The sequence below is a fragment of the Macrosteles quadrilineatus genome, unplaced genomic scaffold (assembly GCF_028750875.1).
Source record: "Macrosteles quadrilineatus isolate MER2022 unplaced genomic scaffold, UCM_ALF_1.0 Scaffold_8__2_contigs__length_117827958, whole genome shotgun sequence".
In the NCBI taxonomy this organism is placed as follows: Eukaryota; Metazoa; Arthropoda; class Insecta; order Hemiptera; family Cicadellidae; genus Macrosteles; species Macrosteles quadrilineatus.
Genome location: NW_026542601.1, coordinates 16,906,363 through 16,916,387, shown reverse-complemented (window position 1 = coordinate 16,916,387; position 10,025 = coordinate 16,906,363). Strand labels below are relative to the sequence as shown.

Sequence of the window (10,025 nt, the reverse complement as noted above, 5' to 3'; positions counted from 1 at the left end):
AGACATAGATGTTGATTGTCACATTTTGTTGTTGAAGCAATTTTAGGATATTACAGTAATAATATGTGACAGTTATAATATTTTGTTAGATCTTTTTGGAAAAAAATAATTGAAATAAAGCTACAACAGTCAAACTTGAATTGTTTAGTTCATATTATAACACTCTGTATTAATAACTACCTACTCTAACGGTATGTAATATTATCTTTTCCATACAAATACTGTAATTGGAAATGTACCATACCAAAACTAATAGTACAGTTATCGACAAATACTACTTGTACAGTGGCGGATCTAGAACAGTCACAAGGGTGGGGGGCCCCCCGAAAAATTAGTGTAAACTAAGTCTCCAAAATGGCAGTTTTATACAATTTCTTCGTCCAAAGTTAGTGTGACAAATTATTTTACGCAATGTGTATTTACTACGGTATTTACTATTCAGTAAAAAAATACATATATGTATGCCCGAGGGGATACTCTGGATCCGCCACTACTTGTACAATATGATCACTAATTTGTCAAAGTAATTTTTTTTAAATTGTATCATATAGAAAGCTCATTATTATAACTATCCCTAAAGAAAACTAATTAGGTAACTTTAGTTCCTTGATTTTAGAAATGTTTACATCCTGGCTTCCTAATGCTACCTTCACTGTAAATTTGTTCAATTTAATAAAAATCTATAAAAAGAAATCCATCTAATCTTCATGATAGGTAAAATAAAATAATTCTAATATACAAAAGACTGTTCATAACATAGCCAAAGTTTAGGATTTTTAAGAAGCATGTAACACAATAATTCTGTCAGCAAGTTTATGCAAGGGGTATAGAGAGTTTAATCAATAGAAAAAATTTTCATTTTAAGTTATTTTTTAGTTATATATCTAATAAACTAAAAAGTCTGAAAATTTAGATAAAAATTGATTTGAATCAATCAAAATGCATCAGCATCAAAGCATCTTGAGCACAAAACAATGTAATTTTATATATTTTATAAATGCCAAAACATCTTTGAACGACATTTTTAGTCAAATATTTATTATTGTCAGATTCATTTAAATTTGTTGACTTAACTTACACCCCAGCAGCACTTTGCAAATGTTCTTGTCTTTTTAGACCCTTTAAAGTTTCCATAAAATATCATCACTATTTAGTGTTGGGTCTTGATTTTTTTAGTATGATTGTCCACCAATATATGCCTTCACATTTTAATTGTGGATTTTACTGTCTTTAGCTCTACGTTGTTCATTACTGTATCAACCCTGAGCAGTATTTGCAGGACCAGTCTAAATGCACCGAATTGCTGGATTGAACTGAAACTGTTCAAGAAGCCATTCCTCATGTTGGCTCTTAGTTTATTTGTACAAAGTGTAATATTCTATTTTTACTTTTCATCAATCATTTCTTTAATATCCAGTACCTGAACTTTCCCACTACTGTTTCTACAACACTATTGTCTTATTTTGATTCCTACATGCTTTACCATAAAAGTATTATTGTTTAAGCAATTAGGTTTTAAGTAATTTATTGATTTTAGATTGTAAGTGTAACAATTGTACTATATTTAAATAAATGTTCACTTTTTAAATATTCTTGTTATTGTTCCTTAAAGTTGTATATACCATACTTGGCTTTTCCATGAAATAGCTTTGTTGTGAACTGAGAAATTTACGTTAAACATAAATTTATATTATAAAACATAAATTGGTGACTTCCTAAAATAATAATATTTTTGATTGCCTTTGTAACATTTTATCGTAGATATTTGTACAGTACCTGTCATTTTTTTAACACAATTAACAATTTTTGGTTATATTTGAACACTAACTTGAAACCACAAATGGGACTCCTACATTGATACAAATCCAGTATTCAACTCTCTGAAAATGATCTGTTTGCTTTAAACATCAATGTCTGAAACTATGTTAAATCATTTGATTATTCCTCGTTTTCAACCAATTGTTTCTAAACAACACCTTGGACAGACAGCAAATCCACTTATACAAAAAAATCTTATGTGTGATTTGTGAAAGCGAATAATTATTTTTTGAAATGTATATTTCCTTACACCATGGAGTTAGGTAAACACCATTTTAATCCAGTTGATCAATACTTTTGCACTATCAATCCGAATTGGACCAATACCATCACTGAAACTTTAAGATGATCAAAATTAAATCAAGTGACAAAACCAAGGGCTTTGACAGTTAGTTCTTTACTTGTGAATATGGTGTAATAGGTTTAAAGAGTTTAAATAGGCTGACAAATGAGATTAGGAAGCCAACAAGAGACCGTGTTGTAAGGGTTGCAGGCCATACTTGACTACTGTCTTACAGGGAGGAACAGGGTGAGTTTTACATTTACTTATCTTAACTAGAAAATACTCTGTAGTAAATAGTGGAGACTTTTGTAGAGGTAAAAGAGTTAAAATATTAAAAAAACTGCTCCCTGTATGGTGCATTTCAAAATTATTTCCTAGCTCTGATTTAAGTCTGATAAACAGTTTCTTGGCATGAATTTTCATTTATCAGCATGAATAGATTTATGAGCAAGGTTGTATGAATTAAATGTAAGATTGGAGTAGTTTCTAATGTTTTAAAAAGTATAAGGTCATCCTTTGAATCTTTGAATTTCTCTCATTTTAATTTTAGAAGGAACCTAGTACAAGATAGCCACTAACAAAACATTAGTTCATTGATTTTGATACTAGACAATTTTCATGGTAGCTTCCCAATACTATTTTCACCGTATTTTTATTTGACCAATGGCAGTTAAGAAATTATAAAATGAAAATACAGTAGAGTCCCGCAAACTCAGCGTAATGTGGACTGAAATGGTGCCGAGTTTGTGAAATGCCGGGTTATCGGGAACTAGGGCTAAAAATAAAAACAATAAAATTTTTAAGCCTTTACCTGTCTTTTTTATTTATATTTAGCCTATATGACAAGTCAGTATTAAGTCATCAGATATAGTAGAACAAATCCTTGGAACAAGTTGCGGATGATTTGACTTGAGCTGGCTTGAGTCCATGTTGAACTCAGATTTAAAAAATCACTAATTTTCTGAGCTAGGTGATGGCCGAGTTATCCAGACTGCCGGGCTATCGAGTGCCGAGTTTGCGGGACTCTACTGTATGTAATTTTCATTTTTACTTCATGTCTTGCATAAACACAGTTCTATTTTAACAACTCTAGATTATGATTCCCTAATACAGAGTAATGTAGTTGTTGTACTGTAATGGTAATTGGTTTAACTTTTTAAGGTTTTGAATTTTTGAGCAAACTTTTTGTCAGCTTTTTCTTTTTCTAAGTAATCTTATTTGATTTTAACACAAGACTCATAGGTGACAGATTGCTGCTGTATTTTCAAAACGTTGTCTAGATTCTTTTTTTAGGTTGTTCCTTTATTGTACTGGGTGAGGGTTTTTTAACTTTGGGCCAATTTGTCATCCCAATCAAATCGTACTTCTTTTCTTCTTTGGTTTTCCAATTTTGATCCAAGACTAGGTCTTGCCAAAATCCAACTTGACTACAACGTGCAGTACTCCAAGTTTCTTTGGTATCCAAAAAACGACTATAACGTTCTTATTATTAAAATTTAATTTTATTTTATTATTAATTAATTTCCTTATACAGGTATTCTCTCTCCCTCATTAAATATTCGTACTCAAAATCTTGAAAAAGGATTTTTTTCAGGACAATAAGATCATCCAACTTAGTTTGAATCTTATAGTTGAAATATTGTTCTGCATGGGTTTGTCCATTGGAAAGGAAAGGGACACAATATTATAAGAGAATTTCCTGAACCTTGGTATGGAATAGGGCCATTCTAAAGTGCCTTTATCACTGCTTAACGTTTTGGATAATTCGTTGGGCAACAGTGGGATATTTTGAATATTGTCTCGGACTGTGAGGTGAAACATTATTCAGAAACCCCTTCGTAGTTTAACAATTTTGATTCACAGAGACACATGACAAACGGTTTTGCACATCTCCTTTGTTGCACTTTATTCAATAATTGAAATTGAATCTTGACGACTGGATGTCATAGGAGACAGAGATTTGTCTACATTGAATATTTTTGTTAGTGGTGCGTTGTCTGTAACCAGAGCTATGGTAGTAAAAATAATTAAACACCTACTAACTATATACTGACACCAAAACAATTGCTTTTTGGTTGAATTTACTGTCGTTTCGCTCTGGAGCTGTTAGAGTTCTGGACGCATACCCGATCCGTTTTTCCTCGTCATCATTGCTGTATAAGACTCATTTCATTACCCTTGCAACTCCAGAAGCACTAGAATCACTGTCCAGAATCACTGGATGATGTATGTAGAGTAGTTGAATTATAAAAGACTGTATATGTATAAAGAATGTGTGTATGATTTCAATTTATTCTGTACCAGTGTCATCAAGACAAATTTCTTGTGATTTTCCATGCTCCTCATCTGGTGTTGGAGTGAGTTGTTAATCAACATCTCCATGGATCAATTTGCTTCAGGAGGATATATTAAAATGATTGTTCCTGATAAACTGTTTCATGATCTAATACGGTTTTAATACTTTTCCTGTTTTACTTTTCCTCAATTTTGTCTAGTTATTACGAGGTAGGTTCGGAAAGTAAGTTCCATTTTCAAATAAAAGAATAAAGAGTACAGATACAGGAAATAAATAATTTATTTCAAAATAATCTACATCTCTTACACTATTTTTTGACAAAACTCCAGTGATATTTCAGCAATTTTTCATAGCGTGGTAGAAGTTTGAGTATACCCAACGTATACCCTCCTTGTAGAATGTTGCCCCCTGTGTGTAGTTAACCATGAGATAACATGTTCTTTCAGCTCTTCATCAGAGTTTAAATGCTGACCCCCGAGAAAAGACTTCGGATTGTGAAACAAATCAAATTAAAGGTCAGGGCTGTACGGAGGCTGGTCAAAAATGTCCCAGCCAAAGCGGTGAAGAAGTGTCTTCGTCACATTTGCGGTGTGTGGTCGAGCATTGTCGTGAATAAAAACCACTTGTTTCATGAGCATTCCTTGGTGCCTATATATTATGCATTAACAGCGCAGTTTCCTGATTGTCTCGCAATAAACATCTTTGGTATGGATTGTTTGACCTCGTGACAAAAAATTAACGTGAAAAATACCCTTTCTCTTCCAGAAAACTGTGCACATGAACTTTTGAGTTGTCAATTTTTGCTTTGGTTTGACTTTTGCCGGGGACGTAGAACCATTCCATTGATTGGCGAATGGTTTCAGGGGTATCATAAGCAGCCATGCAACTTAACATGTTAGCTGCCACGTCACCCCGATCGGGGTACCACCAGTTGGCTCGTATGTGAGCACTGTCACCCCGATCGGGGCGACAGTTGTAATTTGTAAGGGTTTTTTCTTTGCCGCTATTTGACAGTCTTTGATGTTCAACGGCAGTCAAACATTGTGGCTAATAAATACATACTCCAAGCTAACTAGATATCAATGTTATATTGCATTCTGATGTTTATAACATGTCCAAACTTACGTCACAAAGTACTGAAATGTTGTCACCCCGATCGGGGTGACGCTATTTTTTTCAACAATTTTATCTACTCTTTATTGAAATATGTACCATAAAATGACGTAATGTTTATCTTATTCAGTTGGTGTTTATATTTTATACGAGTTTTTTTGTATCTTATGACTGAAATTATTTCCCTAACCTAAACATAAAAGTAAGTATTTGGGTTATAATGATGAAAAACAGATAAGAAAGAAAACAAACATATTTTTTAAATCTTTTATGTCAAACTGTAAGCAATATTACATTGCTAAAAAACTAAATATATGTATAATAATGAATAAAAACACGACCATTGTTGCTGTGCACGCTCTCTGACATTGACAGGAGGGTAGGTTGAAAGTCTGGGTCGATGTCCATTTCGTCGTCCCTGTCTGACTCATCACTGTCTTTAGCACTACCTCCCAAAAAACCATCACTCAGATCTCCAAAATCTAGTCCACTTGACATTGGTAAACCCAAAAAACGTACGATATCTTCATCACCAACATTGTCACTCATATTGGACAAAAGCCACAACACACAATGAAAACCAACACGAAAACTAGGCTATAAATAGCTAAAAAGTACAACACAAGAAGAAGTAAACATAACACAGTCGAGTAATAAGCAGGTGGTGTTGTCTTCACACGCCAAAATGCCGCTACTGCCAACCGAACAAAATGAAATATATCCCAAATGGTCGAATTTCATTGACACCCCAATCGGGGTGACAGCGATTTTTTCAGAAAAATTTGACTGAAAAAATCACTTTTTCCGCCATTTTCTTATAGGTATTTGGACAGATAACATTATAACTAACCTAGATAAGTATAAATAACATCATATAACTAAAATATTACGTGAGCATATAGTAGGCAATACAAAAATCTCCCCTGAAAATAGCCTTGGCAGCTAACGTGTTAAGTTTTGTCTCCCTTGACTATCTGCCATATAAATTCGGTAACAACCGGTATATAACAATCAGTGGATTTTTCCCGTTCAGAAAGGATTTTAGGAACCCAATGTGTGTAAAGATTTACAAAAAAACTATTTTTCAGTAAACGATCTCGTAAATTAATGTTCAAGAAACTTGTGGAAATCCACGTGCAACAGTACCTACTTAAACGTACGGTTTTACTTGGTCTTCTAATTGACTGCATTAATCAGTTCATCGCTTACCACGGAATGTCCACTTCGTTAATCTTTATGCACTGTATGATTCTGTAGGATTTTCTTCTTTGAACTGTCAAGCCCATCTTCTCACCATTCAATCACTCGCTACATTGTCTCCATAAACCTCACATATTTGTCAGCGAGTGTCAATGCTTTAACGGTCTTCACATTAAGAAAACAAAATCACCTATCAAATTTCACAATCAACGGGATTCTCAATTAATGCAGCCATTACAAACAAGTGCTAGGAAGTGTATGACAATGATACCGAGTTCAAATTGGGGTTACTTTCTTCCGGTTGACACAGAGTAACTAGTGTGTGTGTGTGCTTAACTACTAGAGCTACTACTACTACTACAGCACTACTACGGAGAGTAGGGGAAACGGAATTTACTTTTCAGACCTACCTTGTATTTTTCTGAATTATATTTTCTCACATATGAACTCTTTTCTTTTAGCATTTTATTCTATGATATGGCTACAGCACAAATTCATTTTGACCTCAAAGCTTCACCACTACTTAAGCTAGGTCTAGTGTCTTAGAGGTTAGAGGGATATACTCTCCGCTATGGCATGATTTAAATGCTACATTTAAACAAGCAGGGCTTTGTGGCAAAACTATGATCACAGATATAGGAACAGAAAGAAACGAGTCCCCTTCCTCCAAAAAACTCAGTGATCTCTACTCATTTGTTGAAGTTGTACTCTTATAATACCCGCAGGGGGCCCACGCTTGCGTGGGTACGTGGCCTGGGCGACCACGCGGACCCTAGCTCTCCCAGAGGGGAGGTAATTGCCCGGTGTTGGAACCGGCACTTCAGGTAGGCCACAAGCTATGGACGACTGGACAAGCCAGCCTCTTTGGGTTGTACCCAAAGTGAGAGTACCCAGTGACATTCCCTCCATTCAGGGTGGTGGGGTGTTCAGCTCTGCTAGTGTTGATTAAGTTCATAGATCTTTCACCTGCCTGTAGCTTGTGGTTGTGACTGAGTTCTTCGGGCTCGTCCTACCTGTTGTGTTCGACTGACATTTTGTGAGGCATATCCTCGACTTTGGAAGTAGCCTCGTCCTGGGAGGTGAAATACCTAGCCCCCAAAGGGGAGGTAAATGCTCGGTGTTGGTATCGGCATTTTCAAGTAGGCCACAGACATGGACGACTGGGCATTGGGTCCCAGTGACATTCCTTTATCCAGGATGGAGGGGTGTTTAGCTCTAGGAGAGATGGAAGTGCATCATATTCTCTAACCTACCTGTGTCTGTGGTTCTTTGAGCTTCGGCCTGCTTGTTGTGTGCGACCAGCATTCAGTGTGGCAAATCCTCGACTTTGGAAGTAACCTTTCCTGGAGGTGAAAACGGGCAAGTACCCGTAGCTCACGGGGACACTCAAGAGCAACGTAACTTTCCGCAGTGTGAGGGCAACGGTTTGTAGGCACTTATGCAAACCAATCCCTGTCTCTGAGCACGGACGGTATGGTTATCTTGAGTGTGGGGGGTTCTTCCCCGAACCTCAATTGAGTCAAGGGTGTCGCCACCTCTGGTGGATAGGTTCATCCGGGTGGGTCCCACTTCTATATCTGCCTCCTTTTGGGAAACCCTGATGGCCTGGCAGTGATGTTGGGTCTGACGGGCAAACGAAGTAGATCGGGTGCTGGGTCCGAGCCCGCCAGGGGTATCTGGGGATCTATCGCTCTGGTTATCTCTGGTTTCCCAGCAACTGGGTAAGGCCTCGATCGGGTAGTGGTGTAAATGGGAGGTTGCGCTGACGGTCCCCTTCCTTCTGGCTATTGATGGCGGGTTTGCCTGTCAGGGATTAGATAGGTCCCGAGTGTTACTTGCACTAAATGCGTCGGGGCGCTCTATCATGGTCCTCTAGGTCCCGACCTAGTGGAACCCAGGTGGAGTGACGCTTAAACAAGTAGCCGGAAACCCTGGTTAGGATTGAGGGGCAACCCTCTTTCCGAAGGGTCTGCTTCGGCAGCCGGTGAGCCTGATGACCTTAAGTCATCCGCCCATGATGTGCAAAAGGTTGATGCGTAAGCTTCGGCCTACATCATGGGGCCCGGGTAAGTCTCACGACAGGTACCGGGTATGTAGTCAGGGGGCTTCGGCTCTCATGACAAATAATGAAATGAAAATGAAAATGTACTCTTATAATATACAGGGTGTCCCGTAACTCTCTGGACACTTGTATATAGCGTTATTCCTTAGGTCAAGACAAACACATTTCACCATAGGAACATGGGTCTGTGGTGTCTAGTTTACCGACTGTCGGTATTTATGTGTTTTTTACAAAAAAACTAATAACTCCTAAACGGTTTGAGATACAGCTTTGATATTTTGCAAAAATGTTAATCTTATTAAGACCTATTATCTTTAGAAATTATACTAAAAAATCATTAACAGTTTCAAAATGGCGGCCATTTAAAATATTTGATGCCAAATTTCACGAAAACCGTTAACTTTACAAAAAAATTGCAAGAGACAAAAAAGTTTGTAAATTTTATGTAGTTTTCAATTATACCTGATTTGTTAAGATTGGATAAATAATAACAGAGAAATGTCTTCTTTTCTAAACGCATGACCACTTTTCTCCATTTAAACAATGCTAAACAACGTAAAAGGAGTATTAGCATTGTTTAAATGGAGAAAAGTGGTCATACATTTAGAAAAGAAGACATTTCTCTGTTATTATTTATCCAATCTTAACAAATCAGGTATCATTGAAAACTACATAAAATTTACAAACTTTTTTGTCTCTTGCAATTTTTTTGTAAAGTTAACGGTTTTCGTGAAATTTGGCATCAAATATTTTAAATGGCCGCCATTTTGAAACGGTTAATGATTTTTTAGTATAATTTCTAACGATAATAGGTCTTAATAAGATTAACATTTATGCAAAATATCAAAGCTGTATCTCAAACCGTTTAGGAGTTATTAGTTTTTTTGTAAAAAACACATAAATACCGACAGTCGGTAAACTAGACACCACAGACCCATGTTCCTATGGTGAAATGTGTTTGTCTTGACCTAAGGAATAACGCTATATACAAGTGTCCAGAGAGTTACGGGACACCCTGTATATTGAAAAACTTTTACTCTCAAAAATATATTCGGGTAAATAGCATAATCCTAAATAAATTATAGTTGAAGATGTTTTTGCTTGATCTTGCTCATGTTGAACCTAAGGCATTCGACTCCTTTGCAGAAATTTCCTCCAAAACAGGGTTGAGTTACTTATCAGTATCTCAAATATCACAGACTGAAGATGCTGAAGATGTTGGTACTAGATCTCAAATTAAGAACAAAGCTGTC

At 36.2% G+C, this 10,025-nt stretch overlaps 1 protein-coding gene across 1 annotated transcript in view; it reads left to right on the top strand.

The window, feature by feature from the left end:
• Positions 1–2,280: 2,280 nt before the first annotated feature.
• Positions 2,281–10,025, top strand: part of LOC128999714 (neither inactivation nor afterpotential protein C) — a 35,329-nt gene continuing 27,584 nt past the window's right edge. The window contains exon 1 of the mRNA XM_054426357.1: positions 2,281–2,347. The gene's annotated coding sequence lies outside the window, so the exon portion shown is untranslated. The remainder of the gene's footprint in view (positions 2,348–10,025) is intronic.